The sequence below is a fragment of the Danio rerio genome, chromosome 5 (assembly GCF_052040795.2).
Source record: "Danio rerio strain M-AB ecotype USA chromosome 5, GRCz13ab, whole genome shotgun sequence".
In the NCBI taxonomy this organism is placed as follows: Eukaryota; Metazoa; Chordata; class Actinopteri; order Cypriniformes; family Danionidae; genus Danio; species Danio rerio.
This window is the reverse complement of record NC_141025.1, coordinates 11,258,910-11,285,143: the sequence shown is the minus strand read 5'-3', so window position 1 is coordinate 11,285,143 and position 26,234 is coordinate 11,258,910. Positions and strand designations below refer to the sequence as shown.

The following is a 26,234-nucleotide window of genomic DNA, read 5'->3' as shown; positions in this document are numbered from 1 at the left end:
ACTCAAAGCGCTTTAATTTTTTTTTTTTGGGGGGGGGGGTATTCTCATCCACCACCAGTGTGCAGCATCCACCTGGATGACACAACCACACACCAGCTGATCGGTGAAGAGGAGACAAAGGCCCAATCCCAATTCTACCCCTTACTTCCCCTTACGCCTACCCTTCATTTTGCACGTTCCCGTGAAGGGGTAGAGGTGTCCCAATTCTCTTTAAGCCTAGTTCACACTACAGGATTTTAAACATCAGCAGATCGCTGTGCCGTTCACACTACATGACTTGACTTTGTGTCTTTTAATCTCTGTGGTGTTCACACTACGCAACACTCCGTGAACGATCCACAAGAGGGGGTCACACACTACATGATCTGACAACAACTCATTCCCCATCAGTTCATTCAAGCTACCAAACCACAGCCAATGAAATTTTGAGGGAGGAGTCGTCAGAAAAAGCTGAACACTATTGGCTGCTTGTGTGCGGATTACATCACTGACAGCGTTTCAAGCTTTGGAGAAAGCATTTAAAAACATCGTCAAATCAGCTGATTTCTCGGCGGATAAATCACTCATCTGCAGGTTCCAGTGGATAGATACACAGAGAGTTTTTAATTTTTGTAATTTTATAACTCTTTGAAATAAAACTAACATATTTATAACACCCTGCCGCTTTCTAACTATCAGTGTATTTCTTTCTGACATTGTTATTTTTTTTTTATTACAAAACAGTAAAGAACTGAGCATTTCTGCCTTAAATTACCATATTGGTCAAAATAACTGCATGCATGTCTAATACTTTTCACTGTGACTTTAAATATGTGTGCATTTTCTTGCCTAGCAACTTCCTGCTAACATAAACAAAACATGGCAAAAACATCAATTTACTTCAGATATCTTTAAAAACAGCATATTCTGTGCTGTTAAATAGCTCCTGTTTGAAAGTGAAAATGAAAGCCAAGACCTTTAAGTGTTTTAGTATCTTAACTACATATTTATAGGCTGTATTACAAAAAAGATTATATTTTAGGGTAATGGTGTCATTAAATATGATGCCAGACATTCAAAGCTTAATTTTAATATCTCAATAATAGCTTTGAATGTAAATATGTTGTGACAATATGGCGTTTTATATGAGAACGTTCAGAATGAGCAGTATGGTAATTCTAATAGTTACAGAATTCTAGTTCCACTGTTAATATAGCCTACTCTCATGTCTGTGCTAACGCAGAATAAAGCCAGTGCACCGATGCCCATTCTGACCAATCACAGATGTTTCTGCTGAGCTCCTGAACACACAGGCACGCGGCTCATGCTGATATGCTCTTTCATTGGCTGCAGCTCGTCACTACATCTGACCACACGTGGGGTTGAGTCGGCCGACTGCTCTGGAATATTTAGCATGCTGAATGTTGGATTTCCGTCTGCGAGGTGTCCGCGACGCGTCAGCGAGCCTCGTTGATGCGTTGTTCAGTAGTTCACACATAAAGAGCGGCGAGCGCCGAGCACCCGCAGATTTCTTCCCGATCACAGCCCGATCTGTCGGCGAGCTCGTTAACTTCCAAATCGGGCTCAAATCAGGCTTAAAATCCTTTAGTGTGAACTAGGCATTAGCTTGAAGACGTAGGGCCTCGCAGAAGGGGTAGATAACCCTTCGAATGAAGATTTTTCAGAACCACACTCGAAACCAGGGGGTAAGAAAATTTCCCAGAATACACCATCCACAGCGGCAGCATAGCTGCCCCCAGAAGTAAGGAGATCCACAAATTTGTATTTTTTTGCCATTATTATGAATTTTTACAACGAACAATCATGTTTTAAAACATTCATACCTTATTCATGTTTTACCATCATGCTTTTATTAAAAAAAAACGCTAAAATAAAAAAGGCTAATCTATAATCCATAATAACTCCTGTATAGCAGTTCCACAACATTCTGACACTCGAATACCCTGTCACAACAGTATAGTGGCTGGGAATGGGCTTTTTACAGTGTCTGCTATAACGTTGTTTTTGATGTGTTTACATATGAACCTGGCCACTGTGTATGTACACAGTAATGCACAGTACAGTAACGAATTTATTGCCACATTAGATCATTATGACAACATAATATACAGTATGCCTTCAGTGATTACCTGAAGATAAAAAACAAATAATAATGCAACGGGAATAACTAAAGCAGTCGCGATCGTGTGATCTCATATGAAGCAAGAGATTGAGATGACATATGATAACGTGTGCAGGTGCTGCAGTGCTGTCCTATTTCTTAGGGGTAAATTTTGAAGCCCTTCCCCTACACACTCGGTTTTAAGGGCTAGGGGAAGGGGTACAAGAATAGAACTGTGATTGGGCCAGAGTGATGAAGCCAATTATAAAATGGGGATGGTTAGGAGGCCATGATGGACAGAGGTCAGTGGGCAAATTTGGCCAGAGTGCCGGGGTTAAATCCCTACTCTTATTTTCAAGGAAATCCTGGGATTTTTAACAACTACAGATAGTCAGGATCTTGGTTTATCCAAAGATGGTTCTCACTGAGCAGTATAGAGTCTCAATCAATATACTGGGACATTAGGACCCACACAGACCGCAGCCCTGCTGGTCTCACTAACACCACTTCCAGCAGCAACCTAGCTTTTCCATGTGGTCTCACATCCAGGTACTGACCGGGCGAAGCTCTGCTTAGCTTCAGTGGGCGACCATGTGAGAGTTGTAGAGAACTAGCTGCCAGCAGCCAATATTCTTCTGGAGAAAATGTTATTTGTTTTATTTCGGCTAGGATAAAAGCAGTTTTTAATCATTTATTAGAAACCATTTTATGGTTAATTTTATTAGTGCCCTTTATTTATATGCATATATAGAGACTGCATCTCTGCACAAAAATTTTGGCCAGAGGAGAAATGGTCATCCCCAACTGAGTTTCTCTTGAGGGTTTTTTCCTGAAGTTTTGTTTCTCACCACTGTCGCCACTGGATGGCTTGTCTTGGGACTTGTGGAGTTGGGCATCGATGGTTTTGCTCTTCAGTGTTTGAACTTTCAAAATAAAACCACACTTAACTGAACTAAACTGAACTTCAACTCTAAAAAAAAATCAGTCTGATCTCGCGAGGAAACGCAAGTATTTAATGTTTTGTCAGTTTAGTGTCTAATTTGTTTGAAGTCTGACAAGTTGAGTCGTACAAAAATGTATGATTTTAAAAAGGTGGCGGGGCACCCAATCCCACCTCTAAACCCAACCGTCATTGGGTGATGAGTAAATCGCACTAAATTGTACGTATTAGATTGTACAAATTCAAACGAATCAGCCACTAAATTATAAAGTTACGAATAGCCATGAGATTGCGTTGGAAAAATGGACTGACACAGTTTCAATTCACTATAATCGTCTATGTTAAGCTGCTTTGACACGATCTACATTGTAAAAGCGCTATAGAAATAAAGATGAATTGAATTGAAAAAGAAATCAGTTTTTTTAAAGAAGTTATTAAATCTATTATGTGTAAAATGTGTTGAAAAATCTTTTCACCTTTAAACAGAAATTAGGGAGAAAATATACATAAGGGCTAATAATTCAGACTTCACCAGTATGTTAGCAATTCTGCATCAAACAAGGTCCAAAGCAGTTCTGGAACCTGCTGGACAAGCGATCGATGCAAATAATGCATTAGAAAAGTTTCTATTTGAGGAAAACAAATACCATATAAGAGCGTAGGACAGCTGACCTAGAGGAAGACTAGCACGAACCTTTTAAACTGAGTGGTATCCAAGGATTTGTTAAGTGCACACTACATGCTGAAAGCGCCGGCCCACTATGCTTTTCCTGTTTAGGGGTCAAAGGTGAGTCTCTGTGATCTTGAGACACAAGATATTGTTCTGTAATGCATAAAGTATGAGCTTGTGCTTCAATTGACTGGCCTGTTTAATAGCAGGTTAAAAAAACAACTTGGGTCTTTTATGAAGTTTGTTGTCTGATGTAAATAATTTTTTTTGCATTTTATGAAGTTGTGTCAGTTACAATACCTGTTTTTAAAAGATGTTTTCTCAAAATAAGTGTATTTCATTTTACTGAACCATTAATCTCAACTTTAGCAGGACATTTACTCATAATATTATTGTAGATGTTTTTACAGAGAAATTTGGCCAGATTATATGCACAGATTTTTCACAAACTCATTTTGAGAGGAGCACATGATATGATATGATCATCTGTAATCAGTATTAACCCAATCAGAGTGATGCAAGCTTATTATAAATGAATCGTTTTTTCTCTACTTTTTTTTTTTTAAATCCCCCCTTCCACCCCATCTCCTCCTTTTCCTCGCTTTTCTTAGGGGGAGCTCTCGAGACCTACCAGATTTCGGATCCCCTTATATGCTTATTGACCAGGCGGGAGCCTTGGGCTTAAGTATCTCAGAGCTTGAGGGTTCTCTCTCGGGACAGCATGCCAAACCTGCTGTAAATGCTAAGCATATCTAAGTGGCAACTCTTGAATTAATAAGACTCATGAGCTTGGAGGACTGCATCCATACATATCTGCAGACTCAAATTGCTTATTAATAAAGTCATCTGGAATGGCAAAGAAAGCGTTCATGCAGGACTCCCAGAGTTCATCAAGATTCTTTGGATTCATCTTCAATGCCTCCTGCTTCATCTTACCCCAGACATGCTCAATAATGTTCATATCAGATGACTAGCCTGGCCAATCCTGGAGCACCTTGACCTTCTTTGCTTTCAGGAACTTTGATGTGGAGGCTGAAGTAAAAGAAGGAGCGCTATTCTGCTGAAGAATTTGCCCTCTCCTGTGGTTTGTAATGTAATGGGCAGCACAAAGGTCTTGATACCTCAGGCTGTTGATGTTGCCATCCACTCTGCAGATCTCTCACACACCCTCATACTGAATGCAACCCCAAACCATGATTTTTCCTTCAAACTAGACTGATTCTTTGTGAGAATCTTGAGTCCATGCAGGTTCCAATACTTTTTCAGCAGAATATGTGATGATCGGGATGCAGTTCAACAGATGATTCTTCAGCAAAAATTAAACTTCTGCCACTTTTCCAAATGGTCAACTAGAAGTCAAGTTATTATGTGTACCTCTTACAACGGAGATTGGCGACAAGACTTTGTCATATAGGGTACAGCAGGTGCAGCATTGGACATATGAAGCCAACTCTCTCCCTCTGAAAAAAAATACAGGTATCGAGGGTATGTCCATGTAAAAATCCATTGTTCACCTGATGTAGTGGAATACACTTTAAAATGGGAAAGAGAAGGAAAGTTTCTGAGTTCATGTCTAAAAGTGGACCGAAGCACAGCCAAAAATAGAAAGGGATAATTTATTGATTGATTAATTTTATTTTGTATTATTTTTAATGACAATTTTAACAAAAAATATACAAACAAGTCCAGTTAGACTAATTCTACCATACTTTGAAAACTGTTGAGGATAAAATACACAAAAAAGCCACAGGCTTATTTCCATTGTGGTCCTCGATAATCTTAAAAAATGAATGAGTAAATCATAAATGGAGTGCAAACATCATCATCTCAGCAACTCAGCACAACAAAATCCTCAACATCAACTGTAAAACAACCACTTTTTAATTTCCCTTCTAAAAACACTCTTAAATTGAATCTCTTTAAAAATTGTGGGCAAAACATTCCAAGGAGCAGAGAAAATACACAAAAAATCTGATTTACTCTTAAATCTATAAGGATAAATATCCCTGCTACATGCTCTTGTAGAATGACAGTGCACCTCACTAACTAAAACACAATAATTAAGAAAATAATTTGGGACCATTTTCTTTAAAATCTTAAAAACCATCACTAATTTAAATTTTTTTTCCCTTTTCTCAACTTTAAAAAAAAATTACTTTGACTCTGAAGTTCATTATTTAAATGTGTCAGTGGAGGTACTTTCATAACAAATCTACAGAACTTTTTTTGGGCCGTCTGCAATTTATCTTTCTTTTTTTTTTTTGAATTATCGCTGTACCAAAAAGCTGCAGCATAGTCAAAGTATGGCTGCACTAATGCACTAGCTAACATTTTTAAAGGGCACCTATGGTAAAAAATCTACTTTTCAAGCTGTTTGGACAGATCTGTGTGTTGGTATAGTGTATAGACCGTCATACTAGGGTGATATGAACACACCCAGTGCTTTTTTTTCAATTTAACTACAAAAAAAAGGGTCGGCCAATTGGAGCTGTTTTCAAATTGATTTGACACCGAATTGATTGACAGCTGCGCGCATTAACATGTTCCGGTAGTCACGTGTATATGTCAACAAGACCAGACAGACATACGCAAAGCAACCGGGAATAAATGGTCTGTTCTGTTCGCTAGGATCAGCAATCATCATCAAATGTGATTAAGAGTAAGTTTCACATGTTTAAAGTGTTTTAAAACAGAATATGTGTGTAATTAATTACAGCGTTTTACTTCAGCTTTACTTCATCAGCACAGCCGCGTGTCCGAATAATTATAAAAGAAGACGCTTCAATCCCGGTTTGTGGAAGTTAAATCAGGTTTATTTTGTACATTAGCATAACAGATATCCACACAGTACTTGAGGTTAGCCTTAACTAAGCTAAGCGCGCTCTGTCTGTCTGCGTGTGTATCTGTGTGTGTGTGTGTGTGTGTGTGTGTGTGTGTGTGTGTGTGCGTGCGTGCATGTGCGCGCGTTAACTTTGTAACGATATTGTGTGTGACTCAATGCAACTTCACAATACTGATTAGTAAAGGTTAGTTCTTACTGTAGTATCTCACAAACGCTACGTGAGACCTTCTTCCTTTAAGTCTGTCTGTTGTCTGACGCAGCTGAGGGAGGAGATTAAAGCACGTGGGAAGGCATATAGAAACAGTAGGCGGGCAGAACTCGGCTTAAAGGCGCAGTACGACAAAACCACGCCCTGCTGGAAATCAGTATAAAACAGCATCTTGTAAAAGGTATAATGAAAAATCTGATGGGTATTTTGATCTGAAACTTTATATACACATTCTAGAGACGCAAAAGACTTATATTAAATCTGAAAAAAGGGGTAACCTAGGTGCCCTTTAAAGTTTGGGTATCTTGGAGCTCTGCCTGTCTTGCTAAAAACCTAATTTTAGAACACATTTATGAATGGACTATAACAGCCATCTTTTCACCTGTCAAATTACTATCTAATATGCAACCTAAATATTTCACCTCCTGTTTTGGAGTAACAATTCAATGCCCTACTTTTATCTCTGACCCAACACATTTTCTTGGTTTCGCAGCTGAACCAAATAAAATAAATTCAGCTTTACCCAAATGTAAGGACAATTTCTTAAGGCAAAACCATTTAGAGACTTCCCCGATTTGTTTACTTATTTCGTTTTCAATAAATTCCCTCCTTTCATGTAACAAAAGCTTTTTCAGCAAGCAATTTTCAAATCATTAATGTATATTAAAAAAAAGCAACGGACCTAGAACACTGCCTTGTGGAACCCCATAAGCGAAGGGCTAATAATCTGATCTTAAATCTACTATTTGACTTCTGTTTTCAAGGTAAGATTTTATCCATTTACAGGACATTGCACAACTGTATCAAAGGCTTTTTGTAGGTCTAACAAAACCATCCCACTTCCCTTTAACCCCAAAAATGAAAATTCCACCATCATTTTACTCACCCCTGTTCAAAATTTGAGTAGGTGGCACTCATTGACCTCCACAGCAGAAAAAAACAAATTACAATGGATGTCAATGAGTGCCAGCTACCACCATTCTACAAAATATCTACTCGTGTAAAAGGGAAAAAACACACTCATAAAGGTTTATGACCACTTGAGGGTGAGTGAATAGTCCATTTACATTAACACGGTTAGCTGTCCCTTTAAGTTGACAATATGCAGTGTTTGAAACAGGTACACAATGCATTTTGACACTGCTGCCCAATAAACAGACTATTCCAGTACATTGTAATGGATGAATTAGTTTGCTAACAAGCTCAAATCAGACCGTTAGATTACAAATGTGAGCATCTGGTGAATAAATTAGACTAAGCTTAGGTTTGGTTAACATGTAATTGGTCATTCTGGAATAAAGCAATGTGTGTGTGTGTGTGTGTGTGTGTGTGTTGTGAATCTATAGCTGCATTAATTCATCATTCCTGGAGCTTTCGTTTCAGTATAGCTCTCTGATATGAAGAAGAACCTATAAAGCTTTAACTATGGCTTTGTTTTGGTACTTGGGCACTGCTTTATGTGATATAGTGTGTATACTGCGCATACTGAGTGGGGTTATTTTGACTGGATACATTTTTCATCATTTGCAGGATATGAGGAAGGACAATGGCCAGCTATGTCACTGGAGTTACTTTTTGCTCCTGAAGTGAAGTGGAAGTAATATCAGCCCCTGTTGGATGATGCTGGAACTACAATTTATTCAAAGTGAGGTATGTGTAATGTGTACTTATATTAAATACTATTTATTATTATTTATTTATTCTAGACATGCGATCTGAAAAAATAAATACTATATGGGAAAAACAAATAAATATATAAATAAATAAATGAATAAATAAATAAATATGAACATTTCCTTGTTGTTATTATTATTATTATTATTATTATTATTATTATGTAATTTACTCTAGACATGTATTTTGGAAAAATAAATACTTTCTTGGAAATAAATAAATAAATACAAATATTTCCTTATTATCATTATTTTGTTGTTGTTGTTTTTTGTTATTATTATTATTATTATTATTATTATTGTAATTTACTCTAGTCATGTTTTTTGGAAAAAATACTTTCTGGGAAAAGTAAATGAATAAATAAATAAAGACAAATATTTCCTTATTATCATTAATATTGCTTTTGTTGTTGTTGTTATTATTAATATTATTATTATTATTATTATTATGTAATTTACACTGGACATTTATTTTGGAAAAACAAACTTTTTCCTGGGAATAAATAAATAAACAAATAAATATGAATTTTCCTTACCATAATTATTATTATTATTATTATTATTATTATTATTATTATACTCTAGTAATGTGTTTTAGAAAAAATGCTTTTTGGAATAATTAAGGCCAAATCCCAATTCTACCACTTAGCCCTTCCCCTTACCCCTTGTTTTGCGCGTGCACGTGAAGGGGTAGTGGTGTCAAAATTCTCTTTAGCTTGAAGGCATAGGGCTAAGGGCAAGCCGTATACACCCCTTCAAATGAAGATTTTTCTGGACCACACTCGAAACCAAGGGGTAAGAAAAATATCCCAGAATGCACCAGCCACAGCAGCACCTAGAAGTAATGAGATCCACAAATTTGTAACTTTTCGATCTATAATCCCTAATAATAACTCCTGGGGCCTGTTTCAGTAAGAAGGTTCAAACAACTCGGAGTTTAAACTTGAACTCTGAGTTGATTTACCGAGAGATTAAAAACTCAGAGTTTTCGGTTTCAGAACAGCTGATCTGAGTTGGGTCAATCAACTTTGAGTAGACCAACTCAGAGTTAAGCGCGCACACCGTGACTTTAAAAAGGCATTATCAATAGAGCGCAGATATTATGAGTGACCAAGGCAAGATCTTAAAAAAAGAGATCAGCATTTCTGTCCCCAGCTGAACTTGATCTGCTCATGCAAAGTTTTAGCAAATATGAGTGTATATACTTAAAAAGAAGCAACCATCAGTGAAACAGAAACAGTTAGCCTGGGAAAACAGCTGCTCAAGTTAATGCGTAATTTTTTATTTAAATTATTTAAACATTTAAGTATAATAAAATAAGTAATATAATGTGTGACGTTTATACTTTTTTCTGAACTTTTATACACTTTTATCAGTTTTAATAGATTTAACAGTGCACTTGTGTGTCTGCCTTTTTATTGATCAAGTGATAGAGGTTGATATAACATTAAGAACCTAAGCAGTGCTAAAAATAATTTTTAGACAGAATAATAATCCCATTAATCTAGTAACAGTACATGTCGAAGGTTAAGCTAAATATTTATGGAAAAAAGGACAAGCCTTGTACGTGACTTTGTTCTGTGTGTGACAAAAATGTAGGCAATAGCTGTGTTTCCATCAAAATACAGGCTTACATAAATTTGTGCAAAACTGGAATAATGCCTAAAAGATGCGAATAAAGCAGCGTTTTTATCCAACGAGTCAAAGAGAACACAATCGTCACTTCCTGATTAACTTGCGCCAAATATCAACAGTAAAAACAGAATTTACTGTGGTAGAACAAGCTGCGTTAATAATTTTTTATTTAATACTTGCGCTTCAGAAGACACAATGAACACATGGGGGCGTTTGAAGCCAGACGCGGCCGATCTTGACACGCTCCAGACGCTCGGAGGTAATTAATAATATACACTAATACTGAAACAGTAAAGGCATTTTAGAATGACTAATACAACATTTAAGATGTTCTGCAGTGTGCTCAGTCAGCTGGTTTGTCCATTTACACACATTTTCATCATCATCTCTAACAAACTTTTTTTTAATGTACATACTGTAATTTGTTAAGTGCACTTCGTAGTTTATGCGCATCTTTTCTTATCAAATAAAAGTTTAACCTACTCAGTTATGCAAATGTTTTATTATGAATATTTTCAAAAGTTATGTGAATCATGACGTTTCCATCAATCTTTTTTATGGGCATCTCCAAAATGAGCTCTAAAATAGGTGTGTGGAATTGTAAGACTAATGCGAGAAATACGCTTCAACTTTAAAAAAGGGGAGGACACCGACAGAAACTCTGAGTTTAGAGAATAAAACCTGCTCCGGACCAGGTTAGATTCACAGAGTAAGTTACCACAGTAACTGACTCTGAGTTAAAGTTACCTTTCTTTCAGAAACAGGCTTGACTTACCCCGATTTCTTGAGTTTAACAAACCTGCCGTTTTGAAACCGAAAACCCAGAGTTTCTCTCATTTCAGGGTTAAAATACTCTGAGTTTTCACTTAACCTCCTTTCTGAAACAGGCCCCTGTATAGCTGTCCCACAACATTTTGACACTCGATGACACTGGAATACCCTATCAGAAGTCTAGTGGCTGAGAATGGGCTTCTTACATTGTCTGCTGCAATGTTAATGTTGTTTTCGTGTGTTTACATAAATGAATATGGCCACTGTGGTAATGCACAGTACTGTTACGATCTTATTGCCACATTAGATTGTTATAATGACATAATATATGAATAACTACAGCAACCGTGATCATCTGATCTCATATGAAAATTAATACTCTACAACTACTACTTCCAAATCATATGGCAAACAATGTTTACATAAAAAATTTAAACATCTTACATTTGCATCCTAAATATACACACATCCCATCTTATATCCCAGTGTAAAATTCTACATTTATTTGTCATTCCTATTTTCCATTCCTACTTTTCCCATTGATATTCCATCTTTCGAGCAGTCAGAAATCAGAATTATTAGCCCCCCTTTGAATTTTTTTTTCTTTTTTGAATATTTCCTAAACGATGATGAACAGAGAAAGGAAATTTTCACAGTATGTCTATTAATATTTTTTCTTCTGGAGAAAGCTTTATTTGTTTTATTCCAGCTAGAATAAATGCAGTTTATAATTTTTTAAAAACTATTTTAGGGACAAAATTATTAGCCTCTTTATATATTTTTTTCCGATAGTCTACAAAACAAATCATTGTTATACAATAACTTGCCTAATTACCCTAACCTGCCTAGTTAACCTAATTAACCTAGTTAAGCCTTTGAATGTCACTTTAAGCTGTATAGAAGTGTCTTGAAAAATATCTAGTCAAATATTATTTACTGTCATCATGGCAAAGATAAAATAAATCAGTTATTAGAAATGAGTTATTAAACCATTATGTTTAAAAATGTGCTGAAAAAATCTGCTCTAAGTTAAACAGAAATTGGGGAAAAAATAAACAAGCAGTCTAATAATTCAGGGGGGCTAATAATTCTGACTTCAACTTGTGTTTGTGGGTCTGCTTCAGCATGAATGCATTTCTGTCTTCTTCAGCTGAAATGAAGCTCATCTTGTGGAGTTTCTCCAGCAAGAGAGACGGGGTGTGAATCAACGTTGCTAAATTGGGAAGGGTGTAAACCCTTACAGGAGGAGGAATACTCCAGGCATTTGGCTTCTGGTACAGCACTTGGCCCAGTTCCTCTACACCAGATGAGAGTATGCTAACTTTACAGCTACTGCTGATTTAATCACTACAGTAAATTTAGCAAAGACAGAAAGAAATTCTCTATATTTGCCATTTCCTTTCAACCCTTCTGTGGTCTTAGAATTGTGAATACACCATTTGTCCTAGAGGTCAAAAATGTATAAAATGTATGGGTACATTTTAATTTGAGTTCATTTGAATAGTTTATTACTCATTTATTTATGCATTTTAAATGATCTTTAAAACCACTAACTATTCTTAAATAAATGGTTTGTAAATAATGCAATACTTACTATAGTACTGAACAATGACTCATTAACAAAATATGAAAATACAATTATTAAACACCCTATACATGTGCTCTGGCGATGCGGTGGCACAGTAGGTAGTACTGTCGCCTCACAGCAAGAAGGTTGCTGGTTCCAGCCTCAGCTGGGACAGATGGCGTTTCTGTGTGGAGTTTGCATGTTCTCCCCGTGTTAGTGTGGGTTTCCTCCGGGTGGCCCGGTTTTACCTGCAGTCAATTGGTTAGGCTAAGTTGTTCTTAGTGTTCTTCCCCTTAGCCCTTCCCCTTACCCCTCGTTTTAAGAGTTCACGAGAAGGGGTAGGGGTGTCCCAATTCTCTTTTGCTTGAAAGCGAAGAGTTTAGAACATTAATTATAAAGTAGAAACAATTTTGCTCAGTGGTTTACATTCATTCAGTTGCTAAGACTAGAAGTATCTTGCAAATGTACTCTCCACCGCTCTTCAGGTACGTCTCGCGTACACACAAGGTTTTGACGAAGTTTGCACAGATAACTACATATATATTAGCAGGTTTCTCGTATGGATTTTTATGGGATTGGTGGTTGATAGGGAGTTTTGAATGGTTGCTAAGGCATTGCTATGGTGTTCTGAGTGGTTGCTAGGCGGTTGCTAGAGTGTTTTGACTGGTTGTTAAGATGTTGCTCAGTGGTTGCTAAGGTGTTCACAAAGGTGTTGTTAGGTGGTTGCCAAGGTGTTCTGAGTGGCTGCAAGGCGGTTGCCAAGGTGTTCTGAGTGGCTGTTAGGCGGTTGCTAAGTGGTTGCCAAGGCATTGCCTAGGTGTTACTAGGCAGTTGCTAAGGTGTTGTTATGTGGTTGCTAAGGTGTTGCTAGATGGTTGCAAGGGTGTTCTGAGTAGTTGCTAGGTAGTTGCCAAGTCATTGCTAGGCTGTTGCTAAGGTGTTGCTAGACAGTTGCTAGGGTTTTCTTAATGTTGTTAGGTGGTTGCCAATTTGCTGCTAGGCGGTTGCTAGGGTCTTCTGAGTGGTGTGCTAGGTGGTTGTTAAGGTGTTGCTAGGTGGTTGCTAGGTTGTTCTCAGTGGCTGCTTAGGTGTTGCTAGGTGGTTGCTATGGTGTTGCTAGGCCATTGCTATGGTATTCTAGGTCGGTGCTATGGTGTTGCTAGTTGGTTACTAGGGTATTCTAAGTGATTACTAGATGGTTGCTAAGGCCATGCTAAGGTGTTGCTAGGGGGTTGCTAAGGTATTCTGAGTTGTTGCTAGGCAGTTGCTAACATAAATCATGGTTCTAGTATGAATTAACAGTATGATAGCATGTTTCTAGCATAAATTAGCATGTTGTTAGAATGAATTAGCATGTTGCTAGCATGTTTGCAGTATGAATTAGCATGTTAGCATGATTTTTTTTTGCTAGTATGTTACCAGTATGGATTGGTATGTTGTTTGTATGTTTCCATGCATTAGCATATTGTTAGTATAGTACAGTTGCTAGAGTGCTGCAAGTGGTTGCTAGGGTGTGGCTTGTAAGTTAAAAGATCAGTGATTGGCAGGTAGTCTGAGTTAACTGAGCCCAACCTTAAGCCTGTATGACAGTCTGGCGCAAAGTCACAAAATTTAGTCCAATGTTAAGTCAATGAGACTTTTTAGGTCAGTTTTCGGAAAACCGCAAGTCGGATCAGTTGAAAAAGATATAGCAACTCGATTCAGCATACTTTGGAGGTTTGGAGTCAGTTTGGTGGTTGTAGTATGAACTGTCTAGGAGATGCTTTCTTAAAATAGTCTAAGAAGAAGAAGTTTATGTAGTAAACAGTATGTTGACTTTCTCAAGCCACCATAATAAAAGATGAATTGAATTGAACGTGAATTCAGATATCCTCATTCTTGGAATTGAGAAACAGCCAATAAATTACTTTAAACTATTAAAAATATAAATAAAATCACTTATTCTTGAAAATATCCAGATCCTGCAATGCAACTCAAAAACACACATAAATGTAAAAACCCATGAAATCACAAAATATGGAAAAGTGTTGATGTACAACTTTCTTTCTTACAGTGTATCTCATTATCATATTGATTACAACAAGCATTTCATTTTTATTTACAAAACACATCATCAGAGTGCACTTTTGACACTTAGAAATCATCCCGCAATCAAACAAGGACTAATCCACCAGTTGAAGAACCAAGGACAGTTAGATAATTAAAACCCGGAGAACTGCGAGTAGAAATCCCGCTCTGTTTGACAAGTCAACAAACGTCTATTAAAGTACGGGACATTTTAAGGGTCAGGATAAAATGAGAAGTCGACTAATCCCAAACACCAACACCGAATTTTATTCATGACTTCACAGGCGGAGGGTCTCTGGAGGGCAGCAGGTGCCGAGGTTTCAGCGGGTATTAAACCGCAGCGCCTCAAATGCATCCAGCTTTAATTAATGCTGGGAAGCGGAGCGGAGAAGCAGCGGTGTTGGGTATTGGGGCAGATAGCAGACACTGTGCGGACGTGCCAAATGCCCTCAGGTTAGTCCCACGTCCTTTTGCCAGAACCAAAAGTGGGCGTGATGCCACTGCGAAGAAGCTATGCTCGCTAGCCAGGAGTCTAAACATACAAAGAAGGACAAGAAACAGCTTTATAATCAGGGAGAGCAGAAACGTAATCTTGGGCTCATGATTAGTCACTTTCCTGGGAGGATATAAACGGTTTAATTGCACTCCAGATTCGACAAGATGGGTTTGTGTTGTTTCGAAAGCTGGACATCACAAACGATTAACAATCTGGACTCTTTACAAAACACCCCATAAAGTCCCAATGGAGGGGTTCCACTAGAATCTGCAAAACACTACAAAAGACAATATATTAAAGGGCATATAAACATATTGAACTACAAAGGAAGTCAACACAAATTTCACTGTAAATAATGCTGGGATCCAGATGATTGATTTGTGTTGGGAAAACACTTATTCCCCCCATACACCTCAAGAATTGTGTTGTTTTAGCTCATTTTAAATAAGTAGTTTGAAATAGCATTCATCATTTTTTGAGTGCTTGCGATTAGTGATTTGGAAGAAAAAGTGAAAAAAAATGCATCTCAATCCCGGACGAGCCCCCAACTTTTTCACACAATAAAGTTACCGTTCGCCCAAATACAAAGATGTACTCGCTATCAGGGTTCACACACATTTTTACTACTAAAATTCCATGACTTTTCCAGGACTTTCAATTTTCATGACCTAATGTTTTATTTAACACATATATACATGGTAAATCATAAGAAACATTCAAATTAATTACAGCATATCTCAAGCAATAGTTTCTATTTATATCCACAGTATGTAAAATAGATGATGCTTACACAGCACTAATAATGTCAGCATGTTTTTGGCCAAGAAATGAAAAGTAAAAACAACTAACCTCCATTCCGATACACTTATATTTTTCAAACAAATTTTAAATAATCTCAATAGTTTGTTAAAATAGTAATAGTAGTTTAAACTAAGTCTATTATAAAGCCACGATCACACTGCACCTTTTGCTCCATAGACTTCCATTCATAGGCATGTGAATGTGGCAGACCAGAAACACAAGCACGTGTTTTCGCATTTCCCTGCCTTCAAAAGTTAAAGCTTGGTGAATTCTTACCTGGGAAATCACATCAGGTGATTGTGTGAGACAATTTAAATAAGAAATTTAAAATATGGATTTAAATTTAAAAATAAATGTAATTTATTACATTCTCGTCAGAAGTAGCAAGTCATCCGAATACTTCTCGCTCACTGTTTTTGGAATTCTATGAATTTAAATATGCTATTCATCTCACATACTGCTTTTAGCATACTGTATAGTATGGAAGTACGCGATTTCAGATGCACCCTGTCATATAGTAGCTCCTCCCCTTAAAAAAAAAGCCAATATGGTTGTTTTTTCACAGTTCTGCCAGTGAGAATGTTTGAGCTCAAGCGCATCTATTGAAAAGCAAATGAGAAGTGTCTTAAAGGGGCAACACATGTCCGATAGAGATCATTTAATTAGGGTTGGGTACCGAAACCCTGTAACTAGTATGCACTGGACCGAATCAGCATATGAATGTAGGTGCCTATTACTGGTGCTGCGACAAGAATGTAAGCATCAATGGGTGCATCAAAGGCACATAAGTACGCTTTGTGTCACACCATGTCTAAATTGTTAATTATAAACAGCTCTGAGGGATACAGATGTCAGCAATGTCAGGCGTTTGTTCTTTTTGCCTATAGAAGGCAAAGCGAGCAGTGATGAGCGACTCCCCTCATCAACACGCATGATCACATTCATCTAATTTGCTTAAACTAAGCATTCTAAAGTATGACTGTATTTTACAAGCAAGGATTTTGACACACCAACATGCAGCAGATGCTTTGCAAAAGTTGTGTGTGCGGAGGGAAACGCGTCAAACTTATGAAATGTGAGGGCTCATGGAATCAACTTAAAGGTGAGGACTGACCTGTCTTTGACAGCTTGTGACATCATGCTTTTGGTGGTCATGGAGGAGTGGAGACCATTATTCCTGTGCCCAGTGACAGATGAGTCTCTGCATTGGTCCCTTGGGCTAGCCTGATCACCGGCAGGTGACCTACTCACACCTGCAGCTTCTCCAACAATGGACATCCAGTGGTCTCCAGCCTCCAGCGCCTAGACTGCAGGTTTGCACAAGAGGTTTGGCCAGAGGAAAAATGGTCATGCCTAACTGAGCCTGGATTTTTTTTTTATTATTATTATTTCTTCACTTTCGTCAATGGGTGAAGTTTGTTCATCGCTACTGTCGCCACTGGCTCGCTTGGTCTGGGACTTGTGAAGCTGCGCATCAATGGATTTGCTCTTCAGTGTTTGGGCTTTCAGCAGTGAAAATTAAACCACACTGAGCTGAACTAAACAGAACTTCAACTCTAGAATACTACAACTATTACTAGAACATCTATGTTAAGCTGCTTCTACACAATCTACGTTGTAAAAGCTCTTCAGGAATAAACATGAATTGAATCACTAATGTGTGGCTCTATATGGGAAAGAAGGTTGGCCAAATCTGGGAACTCCACTTCAGTAAATGCTGATGTGGGCATATCCACAAGCCCTCATCGTGAAGATTATTTATATGAGATGTACGGTAGATCACAGTATATCGATGCACATGGGGCTTATGAAAGGCTAATACGATGGAAACAGGCATCTGGGACTCGTCTTCCCATTTAGACATGCGTTTATGTGTGTGAACAGCTCAGAGCAATTAAACGGAGCCCTTCCTCTCCAGAGCCTCCCCCGAAAACTTCCCCTGCTCCTTGTTTAGTTGAGGTACAAATATGGAAAGTGATGGAAGAAAGGAAGGATGGGGATGAAAGTAGAAACAATGCGGGCACTGAGCCACTCTCAGCCTTGCCTGAGCTCCAATCCCAAGAGTCTCCAACATAATGAGTGAGCTGGAGGAGAGAGAAATGCAAAACAGCCTCGAAGACGCTGCCCCCTACTGCTCAGGAGTGCAACAAACTAAAAACAGAAAAGTTGCAACTCATTTTGTCGCCCTCCTCTCCCCTCAGTCACATGGCCCATTGTTCATCTAATCATGCAGGTCTTTGTCTTCTCACATTTGTGAATGACTGCATTAGTAATGATAGTTCACCACTTCTAGCATGGACATAGTACTGTTCAATTTCTTAGAAATTTTAAATCACTATATTATATCCTGTAAGCAAGTAAACAAGATGATTTTCACATAATTTTAAAGCTAATACTATACACTACAGGAACAAGTTCTCAAATGTCTTGTAAACAAATACTCAGGGCCCTATCATACACCGAGTGCAAGGTGCAAGATGTGTTTGGAGCAATTTGTGACAATTTTCAGACCAGCGCAACACTAATTTTCACGTTTTGCACCACGTTGTTTAAATAGCAAACCTATTTGTGCCACTTTGTGGACTCATGGGTGTGCTGGTCTAAAAAGGAAGTGTGGTAAGGCACATTGTTAGCATATTGCTATTTTGAGTAACTGAAATAGACCATGACATAATCCAACTAAAAGCATGTCTAAAGTCCAGCACAGAGCACGTTAGTTATGAGTCTATGCAGGTCCAAACGCTTACACATCGCTTAATACACACAGGATGTACAACAATACACAAATATTTTTTACAGAAGAAAAAAAAATTAAAAGATTGAAATACAATGAAAATTATTACTTTCTAAATAAATGTAAAAAACACTGCTTCCTTCATCTCGGGAGGCTTTTTTCAGTTCATTCATGACAATTTGCATTTGTTTAATGTTGTTATTATTAGTAGCATTATTTATTATATGTATATTTATATTTGTTTTAATAAAAACATAATCAGATTTGTCCACCTGTCAGGCTTTGGAGACATCATTATCGTTATGCTCAAAACAAACCCAGAACTCATTAAGAGAATAAGCACAACCCTGTTAGACCATGCGTCAGGGGGCAGAGCATTTTTTTTTTTTTGTCATTAAAATAGTGAAAGTGGATTCGGACACGCCCTTAATGCTTTTGCATTATGCGCTTTAGTCTTTGTGCCTAGATCGTTAAAATAGAGCAACTTCAAAATTTTTGATTTTCACTAACCACACATGAACGTTTCTCAAAAACACAATTTTGTACTTAAATGTTGCTAAAGTATTATTGTAGCCCAGTTAGTGCTGTTTACAGTGGGATTACACTTTAGCCACAAAAAAGGGCAAATGTCAGGGCATATGAAAACCTCTCCAGTCCCCCAAAACACCACTACACACCAGAGAGTTAAAAATAAAATTAGTTTAAAAAAAATTTTTTTTTGGTTGAAAAGTTTTTAGAAATAAAACATTTCAGCAAGAAAATGTTTTTTTTTTTTTAAATAAATAAATAAATAAATACATAAATAAAGGTTGTATTGCATTGGTGGATACATACAGAATATTTCACATCCACAGAATATTTATAGTCCAAAAGTTTCTTTACAATATAGTCGAGAGGGGGAAAAACATCCTCTAAATTATTAAAATGGTTTTCACACCAAGGTTCTTCATTAACATCTTCAACATCCATGAAACATTTCTGTTTAACTAAAGTTTCTTTACAGTAAAAAAAGCTAATCTTAAATTTAAATAAAAATTCACAGTTTCCACATAAATGTCAGCAGAACAATCAGGGTATACACTTCAAATGTTTAATTTTTGCACAATGTAAGAAACTTTTTGGATTTTTAGGTGGTGGAGTGTGTGTCAGTGTGCATGTGTGTATAGTTTCATGAAGAACCTTAAAATGTACTGAGATTTTCCTCTAAGATACACACTGATAAAATATTCATTGGATTTACACATTTTTCAAGGTAAGTTGCAAACAATTTATATGGGCTGAATTTAAACAAACAAGTTAAATAATGGTCAGCTTAATTTGTTTAAATTCAGCCCATATAAATTGCTTGCAACCACTTACCTTAAAATATTGTTTGTTTGTTTTAGTTAAGGAGATTTAAGTTTTTTTTTTTTTTTTTTTTTAATTAAATGGTTAATGTTCCTTAAAGTAAGAAAAAAATGGTTTATTTAAAGTGGTCTTTGTGAAGAGAATAAAAACTTCAAAACTGTCTCATTCCAAATTCACAGAGCATTCTTCTATAGAATAAAATAGATATATTTTAAAAAGAGAAATTATATACAAAGCCATATCAAAAAAAAAAAAAAAAACACTGTGCTGCATTTCGCACAGATAATAAAGGGCCAAAAGGATTCCAAGTCAGCATGAAATTAAAGTTTCAGTGGTCTTTTCTTCCCTATTGTCACATGTATGGGAGTATAACGGTCTCTCAAACAAACAATAAATTAATAAATAAAAATAAATAAATAAATAAATAAGTAAAACGTTCTGCATGACTCGACTGTGATAGAGAAATTGACTCACTTAGCTTATACTTGACCATATGCATTAAACATTCTTAAAAGGAGCCCTATAATGCAAAAAATCACTTTTATAAGGGGTTTAAACCCAGTTGTGTGGCAACAGTCTGTGAAAACAACCTAATTATTTCTGTGTTTTTTTAAATCCCATTTTTAAAAAACAGTCTGCAGAAACACTTTGACATTCTCCCTTTGTACGTGTCACCAGAGAGGGAAATCCCCTCCCATTAGTGACTATCTCTACCACATTATCATGGACAGCCCTGAAGGAGTGCGTTTTCATGCCAAACACACTCTAGGGTCATCAGAGACTTATTTTACATCTTGTAAAAAGTTCCCTTTAAATCAATATTGAAAGATTGGCCGTACGTTACCAATGCTGTAAAATTATACTCATACAATTAAAGACAGTGCAATACAATCAGAATATAGTTGGTTAAATAAACATTCATTTACCATAGCTCAAGTGAAAAATTAAGTCAAAAGATGTTTAAAGGAAAGATCATCCACATGAGGGAAGATAATGAACATCCATAGAAAACACTGTTTTCATATCTTAGTTGACTTGAAAAAGGTCAGATCTTTATTTGTTCTACTATGGATGGCTGTATTTTTATTTATTTATAGCAGTGAGTACAACATGACATGACAGTTTGCCGGAAATGCCCGAGCTGGCAAATTGAAATGCAGAGTAACCACACATACAGTATGGTCAATTAATCTCTTGTGATTGACACATCATCATAAAAGAAGAGTTGAGGTTGACAAGGGAGGGAAAGTGTATGATTACAAAGATTACGAGGCAGTGTCGGGGTCAAGCCATACAGATCTGCCTCGATCTGTCACTAGGAAGAGATTTTTTCATGTTTGATTTCAATGTTTAAACTGAAAAAAACTATCTGGATTAGAAAAAGATTCTTTTGTTACAAAAAAAATGAAAGCAACTAGGTATGCTCAGTTCGGTTAATTTTGCTAATCGACAACGCTCGTTAATCGGTTATTAGCGGTTAACTGGTCAGATTACTAATAAATTATTATACATTTTTTTAAAACTAATTGACGTGTCTATTTTGTGTCTGACACATTAAAAATCAGCCTGATCTCACGAAAAAACGTAAGTATTTTACGTTTTGGCAGTTTAGTGGCTAATTCGGACGAGTTCAGATGTAGGAAATAGTACGATTTTAAAAAGGAGGCGTGGCACCTAACCCCACCCCTAAACCCAACCCTTACTGGGGGAAGAGCATATTGTACTAAAATGTACAAAAAAGATTGTACGAATTCGTAGGAATTAGCCACTAAATGAAAGTTGCAAATTGCCGTGAGATTGTGCTGTAAATGTTGCATTTTAAAATACTAATTTATTTTACCATGTGAACATATTAATAACAGAACATAACAAAAGAGCATCTTCACGTACCTGCAGTGTTTCCAACGGCATAGAAAAAAAGAATAAAATAAATAAAATGAATAAAATAAATTGGCCTGCCCTAAATTATTTTCACTTAAATAATTCATTTAGAGAAGAAAACGAAAACACTGACTGATCCTTTTTAAGAACCGGCATAGGCTGTTTTTTTCCCAATCATTTGTTTTTTTCTTCCGTCAAATAAAAATAGCAGACTTCCTCAAATCACTCGCTCCATGGAAAATATGCATTTATTTAATGCCGTGCTGTTATTATTATATCACAAAACCTTTTTACATTTTTAATAGAAATCATTATTTTAAAGATTATGTCTTGATATATGGTTTTCTCTCTCTCTCTCACGGTTCAAGTGCGCGCGTGCGTGATGAAAAGACAATGACAATGATTGCATATGCTCACTTTTCGTAAACAGTTTTGTTGTTTAAATATGAAATTGCATTAATTTGCATACATGCTTTATAAGCTGTAAAATGAAAGCTAAAGCCTATTTGTTTTGTTTATGACGCAGATCAGGGAGGCCATCAGCATCAGCGCTGGTTTGGCATCAACTCGTCTGCATCAAACAGCAATATTCTTCTTCCATTTTGCTTCTTTGGCAAAAATGTCTGTAAGCAAGTGTGGTCATACGTTATCGTCCCGTGAGTTAACAAATATGTCAGATCACAGCAAACGTGATTTTCCATTCTAAAAAAAGTGAGGCGCACCTCACTCCTTTTGACAAGGAAAAAAAGGCGCAATCCTTTTTTTTATGTCACTATGAAATGACTGAATCAGCTGGGTATTGATTGTGCAAGAGTGTTGCTGTCTATGTTGTTACAATTGTAATATTTAATACTATTGTGATATTTAAGATTTGTAAATTCATACAGCTCTAGATAACTTGAAACAACAAGCACTAGTCGCTGTTATTACAAAAAGTTATTTTGTAAATTATTGATGGGAGACCACATGGAAAAGCTAGGTTGCTGCCAGAAGTGGTGTTAGTGAGGCCAGCAGGGGGCGCCCAACCTGCAGTGCATCCCAGTATATTGAAGAGGACTAGTTAATCTCTTAGATGAGACATTACAGTGAGGGTCCTTGATCTCTTTGGTTGTTAAAAATCCCAGGATGTCCTTTAAAAAAAAAAAAAATGAGTAGGGGTTTAACCCCGGACCCTGGCCAAATTTACCCACTGGCCTCAGTCCATCATAGCCTCCTAACCATCCCCATATCATAATTGGTTTCATCACTCTGTCTCCTCTCCACCAATCAGGTGGTGTGCATTCTGGTGCAATATGGCTGCCGTCACGTCATCCAAGTGGATGCTGCACACTGGTGGTGGATGAGGAGATTCCCCCCAATGTGTAACGCACTTTGAGTGTCCAGCAAAGCTAAAAGTTATTTATCATAATAATTTTTATTAATATTAGAAAATGTATAAATGCATGATAGCAAGTTAGCAACTGCAGAGCAACACACATGCGCATCTATACAGAATAATTACCCAATTTACTCCAGCAACACCCTGGCAACTATTAGGTTCGAACTAGAAACTGCATAGCAACACCCTAGCAGCCACCACAAAAACAACTGCAACCATAAGTAATTTGCAGAATACTTGACAATGAAATTATTTATAAGGAGAGCTCAGTTAAGAAAGAACATTTCCTGTTAATTCACTCACCCACAATCCATCACAACAATAAATTTATTTTTTAGTTATAATAATTGAAATATATTCAATTAATTTCAAAATGCATTTTTGGCATAATTATTTCCTTCAACTGACTCATTTTTAATCGAAAAATATTACACATCTGATCTGAATTAAACGGAAAGCATGGCTGCAGGCTCTGTAGCCGCTTACTCAAGGCTTTCAGACACTGATTTAGCACAAAAGTACCAAAAGTGAAGGTAGTTTAAGCTTCACTGCATAAGCAAAGCGGAAGAGCATCTTTAACTGTGAAGAATAGGCCGTCTCATAAAGAGGGTGAAGGTCCGAACACTTCTGCCATTTCAATATATGCTGGAGCGAAGCTGTCAGAAAAGACACTGAGAAATCAATCACAGCCAAAGTCATGGCAACTGTGAAGGAGACCATTCAGAACGACTCGCTTTGACAAGCAGGTTATATAGCATAACATAACAGAGCGCCCAAAGCAGTCAAGCTCAGCGACCCAAGAGAAATGAAGCTAAATATGAGCACTTTAGCATTACTTAAGTAAAATCTGTGCTCACTAATAACAGTGACCAGAAAGAGAGAGAGAGAGCAGAGTATAAGCCACTCTTTAATGGATCATTATTACAGCTTTTGCACAGTACAGTACATCTTGACCAGAACATGACCTTTAAAGGGTTGGTTTATCCCCCCCAAAAAAACTGTGTGTTATCGTTGACTCACATTGTTCTAAACATATTGTTTTAATTATTTTGTGGAAAAAATTAGGCATGATGTTGATGGTAGTTTTTCCATACTGTACATTGAAGGTGCTGTAAAGCAGTGTGGTCAAACTTTACAATAAGGTATCATTAGTTAATGTATTTACTACCTAAGAATGAACAATACTAGCTAAAGAACACATCAGTCCTAACTATCTGCTGCTGCGTTCAGTAGTGTGCAATAAATGTCAAATATAATGATATTCAAACCCACATTGGTGGCATTTAACATTGAATAAAGCACATAATCTGTAACTGAGGTTATGATTGCTATAGTAATATATACCATTGTTTTGCCGGAAAAAAAAAAACAAAAAAAATTTGCAGAAATAAAAACTAAAAGAAACTAATAAAATGTTGTGCGCTGCCTTTATAGCCTTCATCACATGTCATGTCACAGTTTGTGGTGTCATTGTGTAAAAAGTGTACATGTCTAGTCAAACCCACCGTCTGCAATCTTATACCAAAGTCAGAAATAAGTTGGGTTAGAAAAGCAAAATATGTGGGAGAGTGCTGTGTCTTATTGTATTGCAAGATGGAGCAGTTAAATACACATAGTTAATCTGCAGCTATATATATATATATATATATATATATGTCTGTTGTAAAATAGGAATCATTTTTTTATAATTTTTGTCTCTTTTTCTTTTAATCAAACAATTATTTGTATTGGTCATGTAAGGGTCATAAATTAACTGAACTTTTAATGTTGTGGGTGAGTGCTGGGCATGCTAATTAGTATTTTTGCAGAAGTAGATAGATGCGGGTCCAAAATTAAATTCAGCTCTGCAGAAACTTCCTGTCTGAAGAGAGGTTTTAAAACTGAACACAGAACACAGAAAGTTGTATGCTTTGTTGTTGTGCAGAGAATTCGTAGAAAAAGAGGAAGTATGTCGAAGGTGCGGCCAATGGAGGACTGAACAATGACTGACAAATGACGTTACACCAAAACTCCACCTGTTAATATCAGTTGTGTATATATGCTGGAGTCAGGAAATGTATGATAGTCGCGAACCTCTTGAATGTAATTCTTGTATTGCATTGGGGTAATGTAACCCAGAGCTCTGTCATCGAATTATTCATTTGTATCTAATAAATTACTAATATTTTTGGCATTGAAGAAAAAACACTCCCGAAATTTTCTTATTGAACACGCATGGAATTGGCTAGATATTCCAACAATATACACATACACACACACACACAGTATACATGTATACATACATATAAGCAACCTCACAAGTTTAGCAGTGTGATATGGCTATATATCTGGTGTGAGGAATGCATTGGCTCGAGGCTGAGGGCCAAGTGCCTTAGTGTCTCACCAGTGGTGATATACAGCCATATCGCACTGTTACTCGTGTGAAATTGCGTTTGTATAACAGTTTGACAGTATAATCGTGTATATAAAAACAAAATCAAACACGGAGTGTGTGAAAAATCCTTTTGTACGAGGAACTACTTTTTTCTGACATTTGTTCACATCTGCAGCTGACTGAAAGAACAGCAGAAATCGTTGCCAGTTTACAAACTTCACTTTAGAGCTATTATATGAATGATTCCCTAGCGTAATGTTTAAAGTGATGACAAAACAGGTGATACACATATACTCGCATATTTAGATTATAAAGCTGAACAGCATGAAATGCTATCAGTCTACAGAGATTTCCCAGTATTTCTCTGTTGAAATCGGGAGATTACAATAATTTGCATAAAAAAAAAACAAAGCAAATATTAGCAGATTGATATAGCATATATACAGCACAACAGAATTAAAAAAGAGAGATCAACTTAGAAAGTCACTTACCTGTTTTTTAATGATTTGATTAGTTATAATTTGAAATTAACGTTGAGAAAATGCTGTTTTTCTCTCCTAAGGACTTATTATGCTGTCTCTGTCGCTATCTTGTGGCAGAATGTCAACTGTCTTTGCTCTGCACTATCCTTATGAATAAACTGCATAGTTGCAATATAAACAACTACATTCTCACCAAAAAAAAAAAATCTTGAGTACATTATGTTGTCCAGCAGCTGCAATATTTGTCAAACTGTAGTGAGTTTATTG

The 26,234-nt window shown here is 36.7% G+C and overlaps 1 long non-coding RNA gene across 1 annotated transcript in view; it reads right to left on the bottom strand.

Moving 5' to 3' along the window:
• Positions 1 to 14,718: 14,718 nt before the first annotated feature.
• LOC147843868 (uncharacterized) overlaps positions 14,719 to 26,234 on the bottom strand; it is a 69,337-nt gene continuing 57,821 nt past the window's right edge. Inside the window, exons 3-4 of the long non-coding RNA XR_015490826.1 lie at positions 15,087 to 15,247; positions 14,719 to 15,006 (exon numbers count right to left, since the gene is read on the bottom strand). This is a non-coding gene — a long non-coding RNA (uncharacterized LOC147843868). The remainder of the gene's footprint in view (positions 15,007 to 15,086; positions 15,248 to 26,234) is intronic.